Raw genomic sequence first — 24,075 nt, 5'->3', positions numbered from 1 at the left:
CCTAATCCATCCGGACGAAGTCCATATCGATTACAAACGATTCACAACAGTTGATTACATCGCGAGGTAATTGACCTCTATATGATAAATTTTACAAACATTGCATTCGTTTTTAAAAGACAAACTTTCGTTACATCGACAGTTGATAGACATGTAAAGCATTTCATAATATATCCAAATATAATTGACTTAATAATAATCTTGATGAACTCAACGACTCGAATGCAACATCTTTTGAAAAATGTCATGAATGACTCCAAGTAATATCTCTAATATGAGCAAATGCACAGCGGAAGATTTCTTTCGTACCTGAGAATAAACATGCTTTAAAGTGTCAACCAAAAGGTTGGTGAGTTCATTAGTTTATCATAAAGAATCATTTCATAATTTTAATAGACCACAAGATTTCATACTTCCATTTCTCATAATCATACGTCCCATGCATAGAGACAAAAATATCATTCATATGGATTGAACACCTGGTAACCGACATTCACAATATGCATATAAGAATATCTCCATCATTCCGGGATCCTCCTTCGGACATGATATAAATTCCGAAATACTAAAGCATCCAGTACTTTGGATGGGGCTTGTTGGGCCCGTTAGATCTATCTTTAGAGTTCGCGTCAATTAGGGTGTCTGTTCCCTAATTCTTAGATTACCAGACTTAATAAAAAGGGGCATATCCGATTTCAATCATTCAACCATATAATGTAGTTTCAATTACTTGTGTCTATTTCGTAAAACAGTTATAAAAACAGCGCATGTATTCTCAGTCCCAAAAATATATATTGCAAAAGCATTTAAAAAGGGATTAATGAAACTCACCTAATGTATTTTGTAGTAAACATACATAGAACGACATTGAACAAGTATAGGGTTGGCCTTGGATTCACGAACCTATATCAAGTATATATATTAACACATTATAATAGTAGTCGAATAAGTTTATGTATTATTATTAGTGATATAATTGTTATATTAATTATAGGTTACATTAATAATGTAGTTATATTATATATTTTAAATAGTTAATTTTTATTATTAACTTATCATAATAAGGTTTTATTATTATAAATATAGTAATAGTAATTGCTTATTAGAATATTTTGATAAATAATTTATATATAACAAATATATCTTTTATTAAAATATTTTAATGTTATATGTATTAATATTTATAATATATTTTAATTAATATTATATCAATATTTTATAATGTATTTATAATATATCTTATATAATTGTATATATGTAGTATATAAATATTTATATACATAACACTGATAATATTATATATAATAATACGTAATGTATTTTGTAAATTTTGATATTGATAATAACTATAATAATAACAATAATAATGATAATAATAATAATACTAAATAATAAAAATAATAATAATAATGATAAAACTAAAAATAAGCTGCAACCTTTGAAGACAAGCTTAAAAATGATACACCACTGCCCAGGTTTGAACCCACGACCTCTCGCTAACCCAACATTCACTCTAACCGTCCCTCTATCCTTGTTTTTCTGTTTTATCTCCTGATTCAGCCTTATTAACCCGTACCATAAACATAATCATTATCTTATTTTCATTATCACCATCGGATTTCCCTTAATTCAAGTTTATTTTCGGCCCAACCACGACCCAGAACATGGAAGCCCAATTAAGAGTCCATTTAACAGTCCATGGGGTGTCGTATTTTTAAAGGAAATTGGTAGGAGCCACTAGCATTGTAAATCGAATTATTCCAAATTCTTTTTCATATACGGACCCCAGTAATTATAATATTCCACTAATTTGTTTCAATTTAATTTGCACCAGGAATTGATGGGGGTGGGAGTCGTCTGGTAATAGTATCTCAAACACACCATCATCTTTAACCCACATAGCAGCGTCAATGAAACATAAACAGAAATTACAGAAATTACAGCAATTGTAGCAGCAGGTTCAGCTGCACAGAATCTTCATTACAACAGCAACACTGATGTACTTAGAGTGATTTTATGTGATTGTTTAGGTGGCGGTTACAGTTGGAAACAAAACAGAAAAATAGCAACTTAACCGTCACACTTTAGCAGTTAAGGAGGTTTATGGGTGGCGGTTTAATGGAGGTCGATGGTGGTTTTGGAGTTTGGTCTCGGTTTATCAAATGATAAATAAACAATGATGATGTGGGTTAGCCTAATCAGAAAATAGAAATACATTAACTGCAGAAGAGATGATGATTTGTTTTCGATGATGATATCTTGGTGGTGGTACGGTGGATAGTAGCAAATAGGAAAGGCAACAACAAGAAGTCAATGGTTCGGTTTAGTTAGAAATCGAATAGAAACAGCTAAAGGTTATTGATTTTCAATGGTGGTTGAGCTGGGTTTTTGGGTTCACTAAGATGGTGATGTGGTGGTTTATCACGAAGAGAAAAGTGAAGAGAGTGGTGGTGCTAAGGTAGTCTAGTGGTGGTTAATCATGGTGGTGGCCACTGAGGTGGTTGCCGAAGGAGGTTCAAGCTTGGTAACCGTTGGGTGAAGGATGAAGGTATATGGTGAAGTTTGTTGAAGATGGTGACATTGGTGGCGATTCATGGTGTTGATTGGTGGTGATATCGAAAGGAAACAGGAACAGAAACATCTTGCAGTGGTCGATGGTTATTTGTAAATGGGTTTTGATTATCATAACGACAAAATACAATACACAAAGATCCTCAAAATTATGTAATAGTAGTGGGTTTGTTCGGGTTTGGTGTTTGACAATCGTAGCAACAAAGAAATGGTTTGTGTGATGTTTTTCGAATAAAACCTCAACAGAATATAAGAATAGAAGTTGCAGTATGAATATCGAGTAGCAACAGTTGATGAATGTTTGACGATGATTGTGTTGATTGGTTCTTCGATGGTGTTTTTATTGGATTGTTGGTTGATAAAATGTAAAAGGATTATGGAACACAGAAAAGCCTCTCTATCCATGTGTATGTAGGAGTATATGTAATATATAGATAAAGAAGATAATAGATAGGTAGTGGAGAAAGACAGCACATCCTTCATCATCTTTTTAAGTTCACGGATGTAATAATAATAATAATATATACATATATCAAATGAATGAATGAATGGAACGTGTAGTAGGCACAACAAAAATTAATAGTAAACGAATAGTAAATTCAAAAGTAGCAGCCGAGTGTTTTGGAATATTACTACCGACAGTTTTCAGGGATTGTGTATCGTGCGAAATCAGTGGCGGATAAAAGTGTTCAGAAAAATCCCAAAATTTTAGATTAACTATATTTATTTATTTTATTCATTGTGGTCCAAAATTCGATCATAAAATATTAAACAAAACTTAACTCACTGTCCACTCCCGATCCCAGGTAAAAAAATAAAGAATTCTAAAATTTAACAAATATCTTCAAAATACATTTTTAATAAGTCTATAATTCATAGAACTCAGTTTCGGATCACCGTTTATTTTAAAATCAAATAAGTTTGAATATAACTTGCTTAATATCAATCGGAACATTAAACGAGTATTACAATCAGTTAATATTTATTTTTAATATACTTTATTTATATATATAGATATATTTTAAATAATAATTATTATAATATCCTATTTTTATTTTATTAAATTTTAATAACAGCAACATATAATACTTCAAATTATAATTCGAATTATTATTTATATGTACATACACACATATCTATTTACAATTAATTGTTCGTGAATCGTCGAGAGCAGTCGAAGGTCAATTGAATATATGAACATCGTTCCAATGTTTTCTAGACTCAACATTACATACTTTGCTTATCGTATCGAAATCATGTAAAGATTAAGTTTAAATTTGGTCAGAAATTCCCGGGTCATCACAGTACCTACCCTTTAAAGAAATTTCGTCCCGAAATTTGAGTGAGGTCGTCATGGCTAACAATAAATATGTTTTCCTGACGAATATGAGCTGCTAAATAGAATTTTATCATTATTGAATAATACAGATAAAATAATTCGATTATTCGAAGAGCACGAATGAAGCTATCACAAAAGAGTGAAATGAATAAATGAAGTTTCGTTTTAACTTTTGACGTTGTCTTGGTTGAATTCCGGAATTCAAGGGATTTAAAGAAAATCTTGGAAATCTATAAGATCTGGTTCTTCGAGACTTATGGAAATTAAGATCTCTATAATTAACTGCGATCATCTGTCTCGATTACTTTGTCTGGTATTCTCACTATAAATGAACTTCTTGCATTCCATTGTCTTTACCACTCCTATACTAAATTCCCAAACTCAAAAGGCTGTGAAAATGCTTAATCCAGTTCTGATTCTTGTCCTTATCCTTACTATCGCAACAATCATTCTCCTTTTCCAACTTCCACCAGAGGAATCTGTTTTCTTTTATTTCGCCCTTGGGGTTATAGTGTTTTTAATTCTTCCGTGTCTTTATGTTGCGATAAACATTGATATACGCGGTTTGTAATTTACGCGTTGTTATCGGGCTTTATATTCTCCCTGATATTTCAAAGCTCTATGCTTTTGTTTTCTCTTCCCGACTTCAAGTCAAGCGAATAATGGTCCAGAATTTGTAGATATAGAGTTTCGAATGATTATAATGTTCTAAGCAGGAAGGAACGTGATAGCACGATTTGATTTTCAAATTTATCAACATCACGGAAGATAGAACCATCAAGAATACATTTTTTTTTTATTTGTTTAGGAGTTAAGTAGAATGAAAGAGTTATGTAACATGGCACATGATGATGTTAGAGTCTGTGAATCATCACGTTTCATTAAAAACTCAGCATGACTTACTGTAATATAATCACGTTGATCAAGTGTCATTATATTATACTAACTCATGCTTCAGTTCCCAACACTACTAAAAAAAACATTCTTATTTTAAGTTCGAAGGTTCGTAGAATATAGAACTAAAACAGTTTTCTTTTATGATATCATACGGATAGCGCAGAGAGATAATTAATATCGAACGAGAATATTTATGAAAATATCTTCAGAAATATTGAGGATATTAACAATGAAAGATACGATAATATCTTAGAATGTTAGAACCAAATTGTGATGAAGAAATTCATTCACGATGATTTAGAGCGGTTAAGGAGTAAGGTATTCGCTAAAGATTTCATCAGAAACAGAATCATCAGGATTCTTTAAATACAGGGTTTGGTTCTTGTATTTGTCCTTGGTCTCCTTCATGGGTAGCTTAATCTGTTTTTCAATACCCAATTTTCTATCGAGCGTTCCTAACACTCCTTTCTTTATCATCAAACTTTTGGTTGTTTAGGCCATCTACCATTTTTTCTGTTTCCTCTGCATTTAATGCTGTGATATCTGAATCATCGGTTATTAATCCGAGGTGGTTTCAGGAAAATTGTGTTTTTAGATGATTAAACGCTGATGGTAATATGGTGGAATATGAAAGGTTCCCTGGTAACAATAAAAGAGCATACATATAAATCAAGGTGATAATAAGGTTGTTTTGAATGAAAAGTCGAAGTTGACTTGCTGAAGCTGTGACAAAATTGACTAATTTTGAAAAGGAATTGCAAAGTTATTTTCGGTAATAACAATTCCAACAGAGTTAACACAGATATGTGTTTAACGTTTACTCAGGTTCCGAGTGTTTTCAGGTGCATAACTATATGCATTAATCTTTTCTTCCGTAGTTGAAGTGCGGTTGATTCATTCTCTGGATTGAGGTGTTTTCAAGAATCATGAACGGTTTGAACGCAGATTGTAATCGTCAAGATACAATTGAGGCTTAAGATGAGATCAAGTGGCAAACTTGAAGAATTGTTTAGTTTCATATGTTATAATCAATATTTTAATTCATTTTAATTGTCCAATGTTGGTAGTCCACAGTTAGCAGTCCACAGTCATTAACTCAATAATTCATATATAGTTTATAATATTCGAATTAATTAATACGTATCGTGACCCGTATTCGTCTCAGACTCGATCGCAACTCAAATTATATATATTATTGTAGAATCAACCTCAACCCTGTATAGAGAACTCGATCATTACTGCATATAGAGTGTCTATGGTTATTCCAAATAATATATATAAATGCGTCGATATGATATGTCAAAACCTTGTATACGTGTCTCGATATTTAAAGTGCGTAAAATAAATAACAGAAATTAAATAAGGATAAATAAAGTGCGTAAAGTAAATAACAGAAATTAAATGAAGATAAATAAAATTGCGATAATTAAATTGCGATAAATAAAATGCGATAAATATAATGTAATCAGTTAGCTAGGAACAGTTAGCTGGAACAGTTAGCATGGTTTCTTAACAAAATTCTATATTGTTAATTAGTCTGTTTCTAATCAATTTTTATTGTGTCCATTATTTCTTCATTATGCCACTTGTTGGATTCTGGTAAGTAAAAATTCAAATATGAAATTGAATTTGAATGAAAATGGTTATTCTGTGGTGAACGGATTTGTATATCGGTGGATGTAAGTAGGATAGTATATGACTGTTGAAACAGATTCGAAGAACGTACAATGTAACTTATTAATGTGAAATTTAAATATTCCTCGGGTATTACCTACCCGTTAAAATATTTTCACCATTAACAGCTTGTACAAGAGGATTTTTAATTACAATCTTTATGAAAACATATATACATATATATTTTCTTCAGATGTATTCATGGATTTATTAAACTCATTTGCTTTTCGATTGGAACTAGAATAAATAATCTTTAAAACTTTAGCGATTACATTTTCGACATGTCGAACGAAGATCATACTCAAAGTACAGATGATGATATTGAAGCATGGATTGTTGATGGTACTGGTGCTGTTACTGATGGTTCTGTTGATGCCGGTGATGTTGCTGAAGCTGGTAAGTTTTGCACCATGTTCTCCAAATTGATTACTCGAGCGCGAAGCTTGTTGACTTCTTTGATTACCCCGGGATGATTGTCGGTCAGAACGAGTGGATGAATAAGGTTTAGAATCTGAGTTATGATATAGTCGTGGCGAGATATTTGGGAAATGAGGGTGAAATGGTGTTACGAACAGGTTCGCCGGTAAGTGCTTCAGGTTCTTCGCCAAAAAGTGAATTCGGTTAGTGGATGGGGTCGCCTTCTGCGCGTCTCCATTGATTAAGTCGACTACGAATCCATCAGATGAATTGGGGATGGATGATTGGTTGATTCATTCTGGTTTCGTTGCTTCCGGAGCTTAGATGACTATCCATTCTGAATAACTGTCGGGATAACTATCAGAATAGCTGTCGGAATCCGAGGGACTCGATCGAGTTGAGGGATTCATCTCGTACAATCAGATGATAGATTTTCGATATGAAATAGATTATAGGATGTAGATTAGTACCCTGCACTACATAATTTACATATGCATATATAATACTAAAATCCCATAAGTTACGGAGGAATCAACAGAAGTTGTCAGGCAAAGTTACAGTAACAGATACGCTAAGATATAAAGTAGCAGATACGCTAAGATATGAATTTTGTCTATACACTATTCATGCAGTCAATGCAGTAAAACGTGCCTAGACTAAGAATGATAAGCAAGTGATTCCCTAAGAAAGATAAGCAGGAAATTTTCGACACTAAATGATAAGCAAAACTTTTGACATGCAGACACGGTCGGAGTCCAGACTCACTAATGCATCCTAACGACTTATCAGTTAGACACACTAATGCAGACCTGGTTCGCTAAGACCACCGCTCTGATACCAACTGTGAAGACCCGTCCTAATCCATCCGGACGAAGTCCATATCGATTACAAACGATTCACAACAGTTGATTACATCGCGAGGTAATTGACCTCTATATGATAAATTTTACAAACATTGCATTCGTTTTTGAAAGACAAACTTTCGTTACATCGACAGTTGACAGACATGTAAAGCATTTCATAATATATCCAAATATAATTGACTTAATAATAATCTTGATGAACTCAATGACTCGAATGCAACATCTTTTGAAAAATGTCATGAATGACTCCAAGTAATATCTCTAATATGAACAAATGCACAGCGGAAGATTTCTTTCGTACCTGAGAATAAACATGCTTTAAAGTGTCAACCAAAAGGTTGGTGAGTTCATTAGTTTATCATAAAGAATCATTTCATAATTTTAATAGACCATAAGATTTCATACTTCCATTTCTCATAATCATACGTCCCATGCATAGAGACAAAAATATCATTCATATGGATTGAACACCTGGTAACCGACATTCACAATATGCATATAAGAATATCCCCATCATTCTGGGATCCTCCTTCGGACATGATATAAATTTCGAAATACTAAAGCATCCGGTACTTTGGATGGGGCTTGTTGGGCCCGTTAGATCTATCTTTAGAGTTCGCATCAATTAGGGTGTCTGTTCCCTAATTCTTAGATTACCAGACTTAATAAAAAGGGGCATATCCGATTTCGATCATTCAACCATATAATGTAGTTTCAATTACTTGTGTCTATTTCGTAAAACAGTTATAAAAACAGCGCATGTATTCTCAGTCCCAAAAATATATATTGCAAAAGCATTTAAAAAGGGATTAATGAAACTCACCTAATGTATTTTGTAGTAAAAATACATAGAACGACATTGAACAAGTATAGGGTTGGCCTTGGATTCACAAACCTATATCAAGTATATATATTAACACATTATAATAGTAGTCGAATAAGTTTATGTATTATTATTAGTGATATAATTGTTATATTAATTATAGGTTACATTAATAATGTAGTTATATTATATATTTTAAATAGTTAATTTTTATTATTAACTTATCATAATAAGGTTTTATTATTATAAATATAGTAATAGTAATTGCTTATTAGAATATTTTGATAAATAATTTATATATAACAAATATATCTTTTATTAAAATATTTTAATGTTATATGTATTAATATTTATAATATATTTTAATTAATATTATATCAATATTTTATAATGTATTTATAATATATCTTATATAATTGTATATATGTAGTATATAAATATTTATATACATAACACTGATAATATTATATATAATAATACGTAATGTATTTTGTAAATTTTGATATTGATAATAACTATAATAATAACAATAATAATGATAATAATAATAATACTAAATAATAAAAATAATAATAATAATGATAAAACTAAAAATAAGCTACAACCTTTGAAGACAAGCTTAAAAATGATACACCACTGCCCAGGTTTGAACCCACGACTTCTCGCTAACCCAACATTCACTCTAACCGTCCCTCTATCCTTGTTTTTCTGTTTTATCTCCTGATTCAGCCTTATTAACCCGTACCATAAACATAATCATTATCTTATTTTCATTATCACCATCGGATTTCCCTTAATTCAAGTTTAGTTTCGGCCCAACCACGACCCAGAACATGGAAGCCCAATTAAGAGTCCATTTAACAGTCCATGGGTTGTCGTATTTTTAAAGGAAATTGGTAGGAGCCACTAGCATTGTAAATCGAATCATTCCAAATTCTTTTTCATATACGGACCCCAGTAATTATAATATTCCACTAATTTGTTTCAATTTAATTTGCACCAGGAATTGATGGGGGTGGGAGTCGTCTGGTAATAGTATCTCAAACACACCATCATCTTTAACCCACATAGCAGCGTCAATGAAATGTAAACAGATAAACAGAAATTACAGCGATTGTAGCAGCAGGTTCAGCTGCACAGAATCTTCATTACAACAGCAACACCGATGTACTTAGAGTGATTTTATGTGATTGTTTAGGTGGCGGTTACAGTTGGAAACAAAACAGAAAAATAGCAACTTAACCGTCACACTTTAGCAGTTAAGGAGGTTTATGGGTGGCGGTTTAATGGAGGTCGATGGTGGTTTTGGAGTTTGGTCTCGGTTTATCAAATGATAAATAAACAATGATGATGTGGGTTAGCCTAATCAGAAAATAGAAATACATTAACTGAAGAAGAGATGATGATTTGTTTTCGATGATGATATTTTGGTGGTGGTACGGTGGATAGTAGCAAATAGGAAAGGCAACAACAAGAAGTCAATGGTTTGGTTTAGTTAGAAATTGAATAGAAACAGCTAAAGGTTATTGATTTTCAATGGTGGTTGAGCTGGGTTTTTGGGTTCACTAAGATGGTGATGTGGTGGTTTATCACGAAGAGAAAAGTGAAGAGAGTGGTGGTGCTAAGGTAGTCTAGTGGTGGTTAATCATGGTGGTGGCCACTGAGGTGGTTGCCGGAGGAGGTTCAAGCTTGGTGACCGTTGGGTGAAGGATGAAGGTATATGGTGAAGTTTGTTGAAGATGGTGACATTGGTGGCGATTCATGGTGTTGATTGGTGGTGATATCGAAAGGAAACAGGCACAGAAACATCTTACAGTGGTCGATGGTTATTTGTAAATGGGTTTTGATTATCATAACGACAAAATACAATACACAAAGATCCTCAAAATTATGTAATAGTAGTGGGTTTGTTAGGGTTTGGTGTTTGACAATCGTAGCAACAAAGAAATGGTTTGTGTGATGTTTTTCGAATAAAACCTCAACAGAATATAAGAATAGAAGTTGCAGTATGAATATCGAGTAGCAACAGTTGATGAATGTTTGACGATGATTGTGTTGATTGGTTCTTCGATGGTGTTTTTATTGGATTGTTGGTTGATAAAATGTAAAAGGATTATGGAACACAGAAAAGCCTCTCTATCCATGTGTATGTATGAGTATATGTAATATATAGATAAAGAAGATAATAGATAGGTAGTGGAGAAAGACATCACATCCTTCATCATCTTTTTAAGTTCACGGATGTAATAATAATAATAATATATACATATATCAAATGAATGAATGAATGGAACGTGTAGTAGGCACAACAAAAATTAATAGTAAACGAATAGTAAATTCAAAAGTAGCAGCCGAGTGTTTTGGAATATTACTACCGACAGTTTTCAGGGATTGTGTATCGTGCGAAATCAGTGGCGGATAAAAGTGTTCAGAAAAATCCCAAAATTTTAGATTAACTATATTTATTTATTTTATTCATTGTGGTCTAAAATTCGATCATAAAATATTAAACAAAACTTAACTCACTGTCCACTCCCGATCCCAGGTAAAAAAATAAAGAATTCTAAAATTTAACAAATATCTTCAAAATACATTTTTAATAAGTCTATAATTCATAGAACTCATTTTCGGATCACCGTTTATTTTAAAATCAAATAAGTTTGAATATAACTTGCTTAATACCAACCGGAACATTAAACGAGTATTACAATCAGTTAATATTTATTTTTAATATACTTTATTTATATATATAGATATATTTTAAATAATAATTATTATAATATCCTATTTTTATTTTATTAAATTTTAATAACAGCAACATATAATACTTCAAATTATAATTCGAATTATTATTTATATGTACATACACACATATCTATTTACAATTAATTGTTCGTGAATCGTCGAGAGCAGTCGAAGGTCAATTGAATATATGAACATCGTTCCAATGTTTTCTAGACTCAACATTACATACTTTGCTTATCGTATCGAAATCATGTAAAGATTAAGTTTAAATTTGGTCTGAAATTCCCGGGTCATCACATATATATATATGAATATCATTTCTATATAATGATTATATGTATATTATAATAATATATGTAAATATTAAATATTAAATGTATGTTATTATATATATGTTATATAACTAGTAAATATTACATAATTAATAACTTAAAATATTAATATATCTAACTACAAGTTAAGGCAAATGTTATATTAATATTATTATTACTCTCATTAATATTAAAATCTGTATTATTAATATTAATATAAAAATATAGATATGAAATTTGATATAAATAACATGATGTATCTTAATTATTATTTGTATAATTATCAGATATTATTACCTTTATCATTAAAAATCATTATTATTATCAGTAATAATAGACAAAATTGCACGGATGGCCCATGAACTTTGTAACAAAAAGCATGTTAAACCTTTATCTTTTTTTCGACTCAGAATACCCTGAACTATCAACATATTGCACCGATGGCCCTGTCCACAAACGCCGTTAGTTTACTAACGTTAAGTTTCCTCATGTGCCAAGCACGTGAGGGCAATTTAGTCCATTACATTTTATCTATGTTGGTTAGTAGCATGCACCTGGCACGTGGGTATTAAGTCTTTACAAAGTTTAAGTTGTCTTTCATTTGAGTCCTTCGTTCTTGTAAACCCTAATTTTCAACAACAGGCATAATCATCACAATCAAAGGCATAATCATCTCAATCAAATTCAAAATTAAAATGGTTTTATGTTTGTGTGGTCGAAGTATACTATATACGTCATAGACAGCACGAGACCCAGGAAGTCGATTTTAAGCTTGTCCAATTAAGGTATGACATTTAATTCTGAGATATTGCTATCCTTTTCGTTTGTGGATTGCACTTGAACTCCTTTTTATTCCGTTTCAGGGTTCTACTTGCAGGTGTGTAAAGAATCATGATCGAAAATTGAATGATAGGTTAAAAATAATGTAACACTTGACAAATGAAGTCAGTTAACACTCTTTAGATATAAAATGTACCAATTTGAAAGATAGGTTAAAAACAGTGTTTGACAAGTGAACCATTACAATTGTGGTAAAGTGGTACCATGGTTCATTTTGTTAGCTGTAGTGCCCTCTGTTGCTCTTTTCTATCATGTTGTTACTACTGCAAGATGCCTTGCTGATCCTTAGTTATTATGATATGCAGACTCCTTCCATGACATTTATGATAATGTTGCTTGTTAACTGTTGCCTTTGATGTGTTGACTCCCTACAGTCTGATGATGTGAGGATGCTAATGATAAAGCTAAAAAGCCCATTTGGTTCAGTTATGATGATGTGTTGACTCCCTACAGTCAAATGGTGTATCCGGGTTGGTTTGTGTCAAATGTCTTGGGTGTTTGCTTACTTTTATAGATATTTGTCATATGAGGTTGGTCATTTGGATTTTGGATGTGCACTAAAACATTTGTGGTCTCTTCTAGTTTCTAGCCATGTCATATAGGTTTTAGTTGTTGTCATTTGTAAGTGTTTCTAGGTGTTCACTAAAAACACCTCCTCGGGTATACCCGTTGTATTTGTACTAATTTTTTTTCTTTCTATTGGATTATATCTTTTGAGTATCTTTTACCTTGTTAATTTGTTTTTACTGCCCTTTAGCTATTGTGTTACATGTTGAAGTTTTAGTTTTACAACTTGAATCAGGTTAGTGCATCATTAGAAGTTACTACATATTTTAATGACCACATACTTGACAAGTATCTCTTTGCTGAATACATGTTTGCAAATTGTAAACAACTATGACACATTTGAAGATTGTAAGCTATGACCAAATTATATCAAGCCAACAAATGAGTACAGTTTTGACCCTAAATGATCAAATGGTCACTGTTTTGACCCAAATGATCAAATTAGTATAGATTTGTCCCAAAATAATCAAATGGTCACTTTTTATGAATTAAAATTGAACCATAGTTATAATTGAACACATTTACGGATTAAACATGCATCAGTAGCACATTTATGGATTATTATTGAACCATATTTATAATTGGACACATATCTGGATTAATCGAATAGAATGAATCAATTGGCATCTTACTTGTGTTGTTTGATCGTATATTATGTTAGATTTTCCTTACAGACGCATGTATAATTACGTACGGTTTATAGTCGATGTAACAGAACACGTAAACACCAATTTGACGGTTTATTGAAACACATATAAAACTAAATGTGGATATTAAAATTTGGACGGACTAATTTACCCTCACGTGCCTAGCACGTGAGGATTTTTAACGACTGAAAACTAACGTAGTTAGACTACAGGGCCATCGGTACAATATGTTGATAGTTCAGGGTTATCTGGGTTGGAAAAAAAGATAAAGGTTTAACATGCTTTTTGTTACAAAGTTCATGGACCATCAGCGCAATTTTGTCTTAATAATATTATTATTATCATTTTTATTATTATAATTATCATTATTTATTTTTAATATTTGTATCATTATTATTAACATAAAGGTTATTATTATTAGTATTGTTTTAATTATTATTATCATTTTTTTTTATTTTTTTAGTATCTTATCAATAAGATTATTATTAAAATTATTATTATTATTATTATTATTATTATTATTAAATATAATTATTATTATTAGTGCTATTATTATTACTAATATATATATTAATCATTATATTAATTATATAAATTATAAAATAAGAAAAAAGGATCGAATTCAGCTTTAAGTATCTATCAATCTGTAATTAATTGTTGATCCTTGTCCCTAAACTGATTAAATATCAAAATCAATTCAACAATCAAACAAAATTCAGTTAGGGGTCGACATCTGATTTTTTATTTATTTATTTTTTTTCTATCTGCTTTATAAAATTTTGTTCGATACTCACTGGCTCGAATAAGCTGTCGACTGCATTGATATTCTATATAATAAACGATTATTATTGACAGAAAACAAACGACCTTTTCTCCATTTTATTCAACTATCGAATTTATCTGCAAATTTATAAAGAAAAGAACAACACCCATTTTTTTACCTCTGTTTTGAACTCAAATTGCAAAAAACATGATTTCAAATTCAATTTCAAAATGTAATATTGCAATGTTGTAAGGAATCCTTTATTAAAACTATCTGCAAAGTTTTAGTTTTTAATTCTCAATATCGAATTCAAATTATAGAGTCAAAGTTACGAATTTAAAAGTCAACGTTTATGTTCGTCAGAAAATTCGAAGGTGTTGTAACATTTCTGTTGAAATTGATCATCCATAAAGTTTCTAGGATTGATTTAGAACTAACTTCGTTCAGAAATCATGAGCTAAAACGTTTTAAAAATTCGAAATTGATTTCAAAGTTCATACGTGTTCTTCATGTTCTGTTACAGCTCGAATTTCTTTTCTTTTGTTTAAGTTAATTCAATCAACTGTTAGGATGTTGTTGGTGTTTGTTAACAAGGCTTAATTTCACTCATTAAACTGTTGATACAATTGGTTTATGATTTTGATCGATTTATTGGAGAAGAAGATGGTAATAACAGAAAGCGAGTTATAAAGAATAGATAGGAGATAAAATCAGAAAGTAAGAAATGGAGGAATGGTTAAGGGGTTTTTGGGTTAAGAGAGTGATCGAGGGTTCGAACCTGGCCGTGGCTGTTTTTTTTTTTTTTGAGAAATCTTTAAGGTAGTCTATTTTGCTATTTATTATTATTATTATTATTATTATTATTATTATTATTATTATTATTATTATTATTATTATTATTATTATTATTATTATTATTATTCTTATTATTATTATTATTATTATTATTATTATTACTATAGTTATTATTATTAGTATTATTATCATTAGTTATTTTTATTATTATTTATTGTTATTATTATAAGTTAGTGTTATAATGTTATTATTATTATTATTACTATCATTAATATAATTAATATTATTATCATTATAGCTATTACTAAGTATGATTATTAAGTATTATTAGTATTATCATGCAAATTGTTATTAGTATCATTAATATTAGCATTATTATCATATGTATAGTTATTATTGTCATTAATATCATTAAGTATCATATTTATTGATATTAGTATTAGAAGTACCATTTAACATTAATTTTAGTATTAATAATTATATGATCATTAACATTTCTATTAAAACGATAATTATTATTAAACTTACCCTTACTACTAAAAATACTATTTTTGCTAAAACTATTATTTTTACTTTATCATTATTAGTAAAATTACCATTTGTATTAAAATTACTATTATCAGTATTATTATCCTTAAACTAGTATTACTACAAATAATAATTTTACAAAACAAATATATATATATATATATATATATATATATATATATATATATATATATATATATATATATATATATATATATATATATATATATATATATATAGTATACTTATACTATGAAAAATTTCGTTTTAACTAATAACCTTAATTAAATATCAAATAAGTATCATAATGTAATATAAGTATTAATAAAATTGTATATATAAGAATAGTAATCTTAATACATAAAATAATATGTATACACTTATTTGATTTCATTATTTGTTTTAATATATATATATATACAAATGATATAGGTTCGTGAATCCAAGGCCAACCCTACATTTGTTCAATATAGTTATATGTATTTTTACTACAAAATACATTATTGTGAGTTCATTTGATTCCCTTTTACTTTTTACATTTTTGGGACTAAGAATACATGCGCTGTTTTTATAACTGTTTTATTAAATGCTTTTGAGATATATTTTTGAACTGAGAATACATGAACTGCTTTTATAAATGTTTGACGAGATAGACACAAATACTAAAAACTGCATTCTATGATAGAATTATTTGGATTCAGAGGTTCGATTTCTATATGAATGTATTATCGACCATCGGTGAGATGATTTTGCATTGCACTACGCATTAGCTACCGAAATGGTTCGATTTAGTAGTTAGTAACGGTGAGATGATTTTGCATTGCACTACGCATTAGCTACCATTTTAGCTACCCTCGGTGAGATGATTTTGCATTGCACGACGCATTAGCTACCGTTGTAAAATTATTGTTCGATTTCTATAAAGATTGTATTATCGACCATCGGTGAGATGATTTTGCATTGCACTATGCATTAGCTACCGAAATGGTTCGATTTAGTAGTTAGTAATGGTGAGATGATTTTGCATTGCACTACACACTAGCTACCGTTTTAGCTACCCTCAGTGAGATGATTTTGCATTGCACTATGCATTAGCTACCGTTGTAAAGTTTGTTTTGAAAGGTTCCAGTGTTCTTCATATGAATGATTTTATAGCAGGAGTAGACCTGCACAGATTGTTTTCTAAATATGAGTATCTTGTGGTCTATTATATTGTTGGAAATGATTAATTTTGATAAACTAATGAACTCACCAACGTTTTGGTTGACACTTTAAAGCATATTTATTCTCAGGTATTAAAGAAATCTTCCGCTGTGCATTAGCTCATTTTAAGGATATTACTTGGAGTCATTCATGGCATAATTCGAAAGACGTTGCATTCGAGTCATTGAGTTCATCGAGATTATCATTAGGTCAATTATAGTTGAATATATTATGAAATGGTATGCATGCCGTCAACTTTCGATGAAATGAAAGTTTGTCTTTTAAAAATGAATGCAGTGTTTATAAAATGTATCATATAGAGGTCAAGTACCTCGCGATGTAACCAAATGTAATGTATTCGTCCAGATGGATTAGGATGGGTCGTTAAAATACCGAATGTGTTCTTGCTACAGTACCGAGTCTGTTCAAGTCATTAACATGTTTTTCTGATTTGTTTGAGTTGTTAATTGATTGTGACTATGTTTTTGCATGATATAAGACTGAATATGTAGTGACCTGAACTTTTCTATGTTTTTATATATTAAATGAAATTGATATTTACATGATTAAATGTTTCCAACATGTTAAGCAATCAAACTTGTTAAGACTTGATTAATTGAAATAGGTTTCATATAGACAATTGACCACCCAAGTTGACTGGCGATTCACGAACGTTAAAACTTGTAAAAACTATATGATGACATATATATATATATATATATATATATATATATATATATATATATATATATATATATATATATATATATATATATATATATATATATATATATATAGTTAACATGATATTATGATAAGTAAACATATCATTAAGTATATTAACAATGAACTACATATGTAAAAACAAGACTACTAACTTAATGATTTTGAAACGAGACATATATGTAACGATTATCGTTGTAACAACATTTAATGTATATATATCATATTAAGATATATTAATACATCATGATATCATGATAATGTAATAATTTAACATCTCATTTGATTTAATAAACAATGGGTTAACAACATTTAACAAGATCGTTAACCTAAAGGTTTCAAAACAACACTTACATGTAACGACTAACGATGACTTAACGACTCAGTTAAAATGTATATACATGTAGTGTTCTAATATGTATTCATAAACTTTTGAAAGACTTCAAGACACTTATCAAAATACTTCTACTTAACAAAAATGCTTACAATTACATCCTCGTTCAGTTTCATCAACAATTCTACTCGTATGCACCCGTATTCGTACTCGTACAATACACAGCTTTTAGATGTATGTACTATTGGTATATACACTCCAATTGTCAGCTCTTAGCAGTCCATGTGAGTCACCTAACACATATGGGAACCATCATTTGGCAACTAGCATGAAATATCTCATAAAATTACAAAAATATGAGTAATCATTCATGACTTATTTACATGTAAACAAAATTACACATCCTTTATATCTAATCCATATACCAACGACCAAAAACACCACCAAACACTTTCATTCTTTAATTTTCTTCATCTATTTCATCTCTCTCAAGTTCTATCTTCAAGTTCTAAGTGTTCTTCATAAATTCGACAAGTTCTTGTTTCATAAAATCAAGAATACTTCCAAGTTTGCTAGCTTACTTCCAATCTTGTAGAGTGATCATCCAACCTCAAAAAATCTTTATTATTTACAGTAAGATATTTTTCTAATATAAGATAATACTCATATTCAAACTTTGATTCAATTTCTATAACTATAACAATCTTATTTCGAGTGGAAATCTTACTTGAACTTGTTTTCGTGTCATGATTCTGCTTCAAGAACTTTCAAGCCATCCAAGGATCCTTTGAAGCTAGATCCATTTTTCTCATTTCCAGTAGCTTTATCCAGAAAACTTGAGGTAGTAATGATGTTCATAACATCATTCGATTCATACATATAAAGCTATCTTATTCGAAGGTTTAAACTTGTAATCACTAGAACATAGTTTAGTTAATTCTATACTTGTTCGCAAACAAAAGTTAATCCTTCTAACTTGACTTTTAAAATCAACTAAACACATGTTCTATATCAATATGATATGCTAACTTAATGATTTAAAACCTGGAAACACGAAGAACACTGTAAAACCGGACATACGCCGTCGTAGTAACACCGCGTGCTGTTTTGGGTTAGTTAATTAAAAACTATGATAAACTTTGATTTAAAAGTTGTTCTTCTGAGAAAATGATTTTTCTTATGAACATGAAACTATATCTAAAAATCATGGTTAAACTCAAAGTGGAAGTATGTTTTCTAAAATGGTCATCTAGACGTCGTTCTTTCGACTAAAATGACTACCTTTACAAAAATGACTTGTAACTTATATTTCCGACTATAAACCTATAATTTTTATGTTTATATTCATAAAATAGAGTTCAATATTAAACCATAGAAATTTGATTCACTCAAAACGGATTTAAAATAAAGAAGTTATGGGTAAAACAAGATTGGATAATTTTTCTTGTTGTAGCAACGTGAAAATTGGTAACAAATCTATACTAATCATATCCTAGCTAACTTATATTGTATTATACATGTATTCTAATATATTATGTAATCTTGGGATACCATAGACACGTATTCAAATGTTTTGACATATCATATTGACCCATGTGTATATATTATTTGGAACAACCATAGACACTCTATATGCAGTAATGAGGGAGTTAGCTATACAGGGTTCAGGTTGATTCCAAATATATATAATTTGAGTTGTGATCTAGCCTAATACGTGTATACACTAGGTCGTGGATTGATTCAAGATAATATATATCAATTTTTTTCTGTACATCTAACGTTGGACAACTAGTTGTAGGTTACTAACGAGGACAGCTGACTTAATAAACTTAAAACATCAAAATGTATTAAAAGTGTTGTAAATATATTTTGAATATACTTTGATATATATGTACATATTTGTTAGAGGTTCGTGAATCGACCAGTGGCCAAGTCTTACTTCTCGACGAAGTAAAAATCCGTGAAAGTGAGTTATAGTCCCACTTTTAAAATCTAATATTTTTGGGATGAGAATACATGCAGGTTTTATAAATGATTTACAAAATAGACACAAGTACGTGAAACTACATTCTATGGTTGAATTATCGAAATCGAATATGCCCCTTTTTATTAAGTCTGATAATCTAAGAATTAGGGAACAGACACTCTAATTGACGCGAATCCTAAAGATAGATCTATTGGGCCTAACAAACCCCATCCAAAGTACCGGATGCTTTAGTACTTCGAAATTTATATCATATCCGAAGTTTATATCCACAAGATTTCTTATATATGCATCTTGTTAATGTCGGTTACCAGGTGTTCACCATATGAATGATTTTTATCTCTATGTATGGGATGCATATTGAAATATGAAATCTTGTGGTCTATTGTTACGATTTGATATATATAGGTTAAACCTATAACTCACCAACATTTTTGTTGACGTTTAAAGCATGTTTATTCTCAGGTGAATACTAAGAGCTTCCGCTGTTGCATACTAAAATAAGGACAAGATTTGGAGTCCATGTTTGTATGATATTGTGTAAAAACTGCATTTAAGAAATATATGTCGATGTAATATATTTCTATTGTAAACCATTATGTAATGGTAGTGTGTAAACAGTATATTTTAGATTATCATTATTTGATAATCTACGTAATGCTTTTGAAATCTTTATTGATAAAATAAAGGTTATGGTTGTTTTAAAAATGAATGCAGTCTTTGAAAAACGTCTCATATAGAGGTCAAAACCTCGCAACAAAATCAATTCATATGGAACGTTTATAATCAATATGAACGGGATATTTCAGTTGGTATCCGAGCGTTGGTCTTAGAGAACCATAAAATTTGCATTAGTGTGTCTTATCGAGTTTGTTAGGATGCATTAGTGAGTCTGGACTTCGACCGTGTTTTCCTTAAAAATGATTGCTTAACATTTTTGTTGGAAACTATATATTTTTAACATGTGAATATTATGTGTATATTAATCTCTTAACGTGTTTGATATTATGTGATAGATGTCTACCTCTAGAACAAGTCCCATTGACTCACCTAATAATAATGAAGAGTCAAATGTAAATTGGAATTATTCGTGGACTGATTTACAAGTTCCCGAAGAGGAACCGGAAGAAGAGTCGGAACTGGAAGAAGAATCGGAACCGGAAGAAGAAATAGAACCAGTGGGGGAAATAATAAAACGGTTAAGTAGAAGAAAATCCTCAACCAACCGACAAAAGTTAATTATGGTCAATGGTGTTTCCGCCAAGGAAGCAAAGTATTGGGAGGATTACCAATTCTCCGATGAATCGGATCCCGACAAGGATTCCGATGATGTTCTAGAAATTACCCCAACACAATTTAATAAGGCAAAAGAGAACAATAAGGGAAAGGGCATAAAAATAGAGAAATTTGATTCCAAACACGATGAACTTTATATGTATCGTCAACACCCGTATTTCTTAAGTTGTGACAATAATCCGGGAACCTCTAAACCACCAGGTTTTTCTAACCAATGTGGAAAACGACTGCTCATATTAGGAGAACATCATATATCCCTAGAAACTTGGCAAAACGAACCAAAATCGAAGAAGAAGAAACGAGCGAGTCGGAATAAGATAGTTGTATTCGTGTGGTGTAATATATGTAATATAGTGTGCTTATGCTTTATGATATATGTAAAAATTGCTTGTATTAATAAGTAATTTTTTTATGAATCTAACTCTTGTCTATTTTACAGTTTAAAAACACAAAATGGATAGACAACCCAATATTTTAAGAGACCTACCCGGAGACATGATTGATGAAATCTTGTCTAGAGTCGGTCAGAATTCCTCGGCACAACTATTTAAGGCGAGATCAGTTTGTAAGACATTCGAAGAACGTTCCAAGAATGCCTTGGTTTATAAAAAGCTTTCGTTCGAAAGATGGGGGATATCACATTGGGAAATCCATAAGTTACGATGTGTTTACTTTGACGCATATATTGCGGGGAACCCAAATGCTATTTTACGCAACGGGTTAAGAAATTATTTTGACTCAATATATCCGAATATAGGACTTCGTGATTTAGAAAAAGCGGCTAACATGAAACATAAAGAAGCATGTTATGCTTACGGGTTAGTAATGTTCGCTTCTCACCAAAGTGAGAACAAGAACATCGAGCTACAACTATTAAACAAAACGTTCCCACAAGTGACGGACTCAGTAGTTGGGGTGAGAAACAAGGTTTTTAGATTGTTACCGGACTGTTGGACATTATGTAACCCTCATCCCTTTGACGACGTTACAACACGCTGTCTTATCAACGGCCATAACGGTTATGTTCCACAAGACCAAGGATGGGAAGTAGTCCTAGTAAAACCAGAATGCATGACTTATTTCTGGACGTATGAATTACGTGTCTTTATTGCCTTTACTGAACGAATTGTGTACTAGCGAGAATTATCTTCACAACTATCTTGTATCAAAGTTATTGTGTGCTATATTTCATGCTATATGTAAAATAAGCGGTATTGTAAGTTTGTAAAATATTGTGTAAAAGTTTGAACGCGAAATATTATTATAATCAATTTTTCATATAGAATTGTAGTAGTTGAATTGTATATTAGGTACCAAGTATGAACTTAACGGGTAGGTACTACCCGAATTTAAACTTATAAAATGCTAATATGAAGAAAAAGCTTTTATGAATGAGTTCATATTATGCTACGAGATACTATTGACTACTCTTAATATTCTGTATGATTAACTTGTTTCATTTGACTATTTGAAGGAAATGGCACCGACTACTTGACAAACCATGAATATGAGCGAAGAGGAATTTCGTACCTCTCTTGCTGCAAATATAGCCGCAGTACAGGCTGCACTACATACCAACAATAACTCCGAATCTAGCAATGCAGCTAACGGCGCAAGAAATTGTGTAGGATGCACCTACAAAGAATTCACTGCCTGCAAACCTTTGGAATTTGATGGAACCGAAGGACCGATCGGATTGAAACGGTGGACCGAGAAGGTCGAATCGGTGTTTTCCATAAGTAAGTGTACTGAAGAGGACAAAGTGAAGTACGCTACGCATACCTTCACAGGTACTGCGTTAACATGGTGGAATACCTATCTAGAGCAAGTGGGACAAGATGATGCTTACGCACTACCGTGGTCAGCATTCAAGCACTTGATGAACGAGAAGTACCGTCCCAGAACCGAGGTCAATAAGCTCAAGACAGAACTTAGAGGGTTACGAACCCAAGGATTTGATATTACCACGTACGAAAGACGATTCACAGAATTGTGCCTATTGTGTCCGAGAGCGTTCGAAGATGAGGAAGAGAAGATCGACGCGTTCGTGAAAGGATTACCGGAAAGAATCCAAGAAGATATAAGTTCACACGAGCCCGCCTCCATACAATAGGCAAGTAGAATGGCTCTCAAACTAGTGAACTAGATTGAGGAAAGAATTAAAGAACAGGCGGCTGAAGAGGCCAATGTGAAGCAAGTCAAAAGAAAGTGGGAGGAAAACGGTGATAAGAATCACCAATACAACAACAGCAATTACAACAATAATCGCAACAACTATCCCAACAATCGCAACATCAATCGCAACTACAACAAACGGCCCAACAATAACAACAACAACAACAACAACAACATCAACAACAACTACAACAATCATCCCAACAACAATAACAACCGCAACAACAACAACAACAACAATCAGAAGCAGCTATGCCAAAGGTGTGAAAAGTATCACTTGGGGTTCTGCACCAAATTTTGCAACAAGTGTAAAAGAAATTGTCATAGCGCGGCGAAGTGTGAGGTCTACGGACCAGGGGTTAACAGAACAAAAGGAACAAATGGTGTCGGAACGAGTAATGGCGGAGCAAGTAGTATCGGAGCAAGTTATGCCAATGTAGTTTGTTATAAATGTGGAAAACCGGGCCACATTATTAGAAATTGCCCGAACCAGGAGAACACTAATGGACAAGGCCGCGGAAGAGTTTTCAATATTAATGCGGCAGAGGTACAGGAAGACCTGGAGCTTGTTACGGGTACG

The sequence above is a fragment of the Rutidosis leptorrhynchoides genome, chromosome 10 (genome assembly GCF_046630445.1).
Source record: "Rutidosis leptorrhynchoides isolate AG116_Rl617_1_P2 chromosome 10, CSIRO_AGI_Rlap_v1, whole genome shotgun sequence".
Classification (NCBI taxonomy): domain Eukaryota; kingdom Viridiplantae; phylum Streptophyta; class Magnoliopsida; order Asterales; family Asteraceae; genus Rutidosis; species Rutidosis leptorrhynchoides.
The sequence above is the reverse complement of the archived record's forward strand: the minus strand, read 5'-3'. Positions refer to the sequence as shown.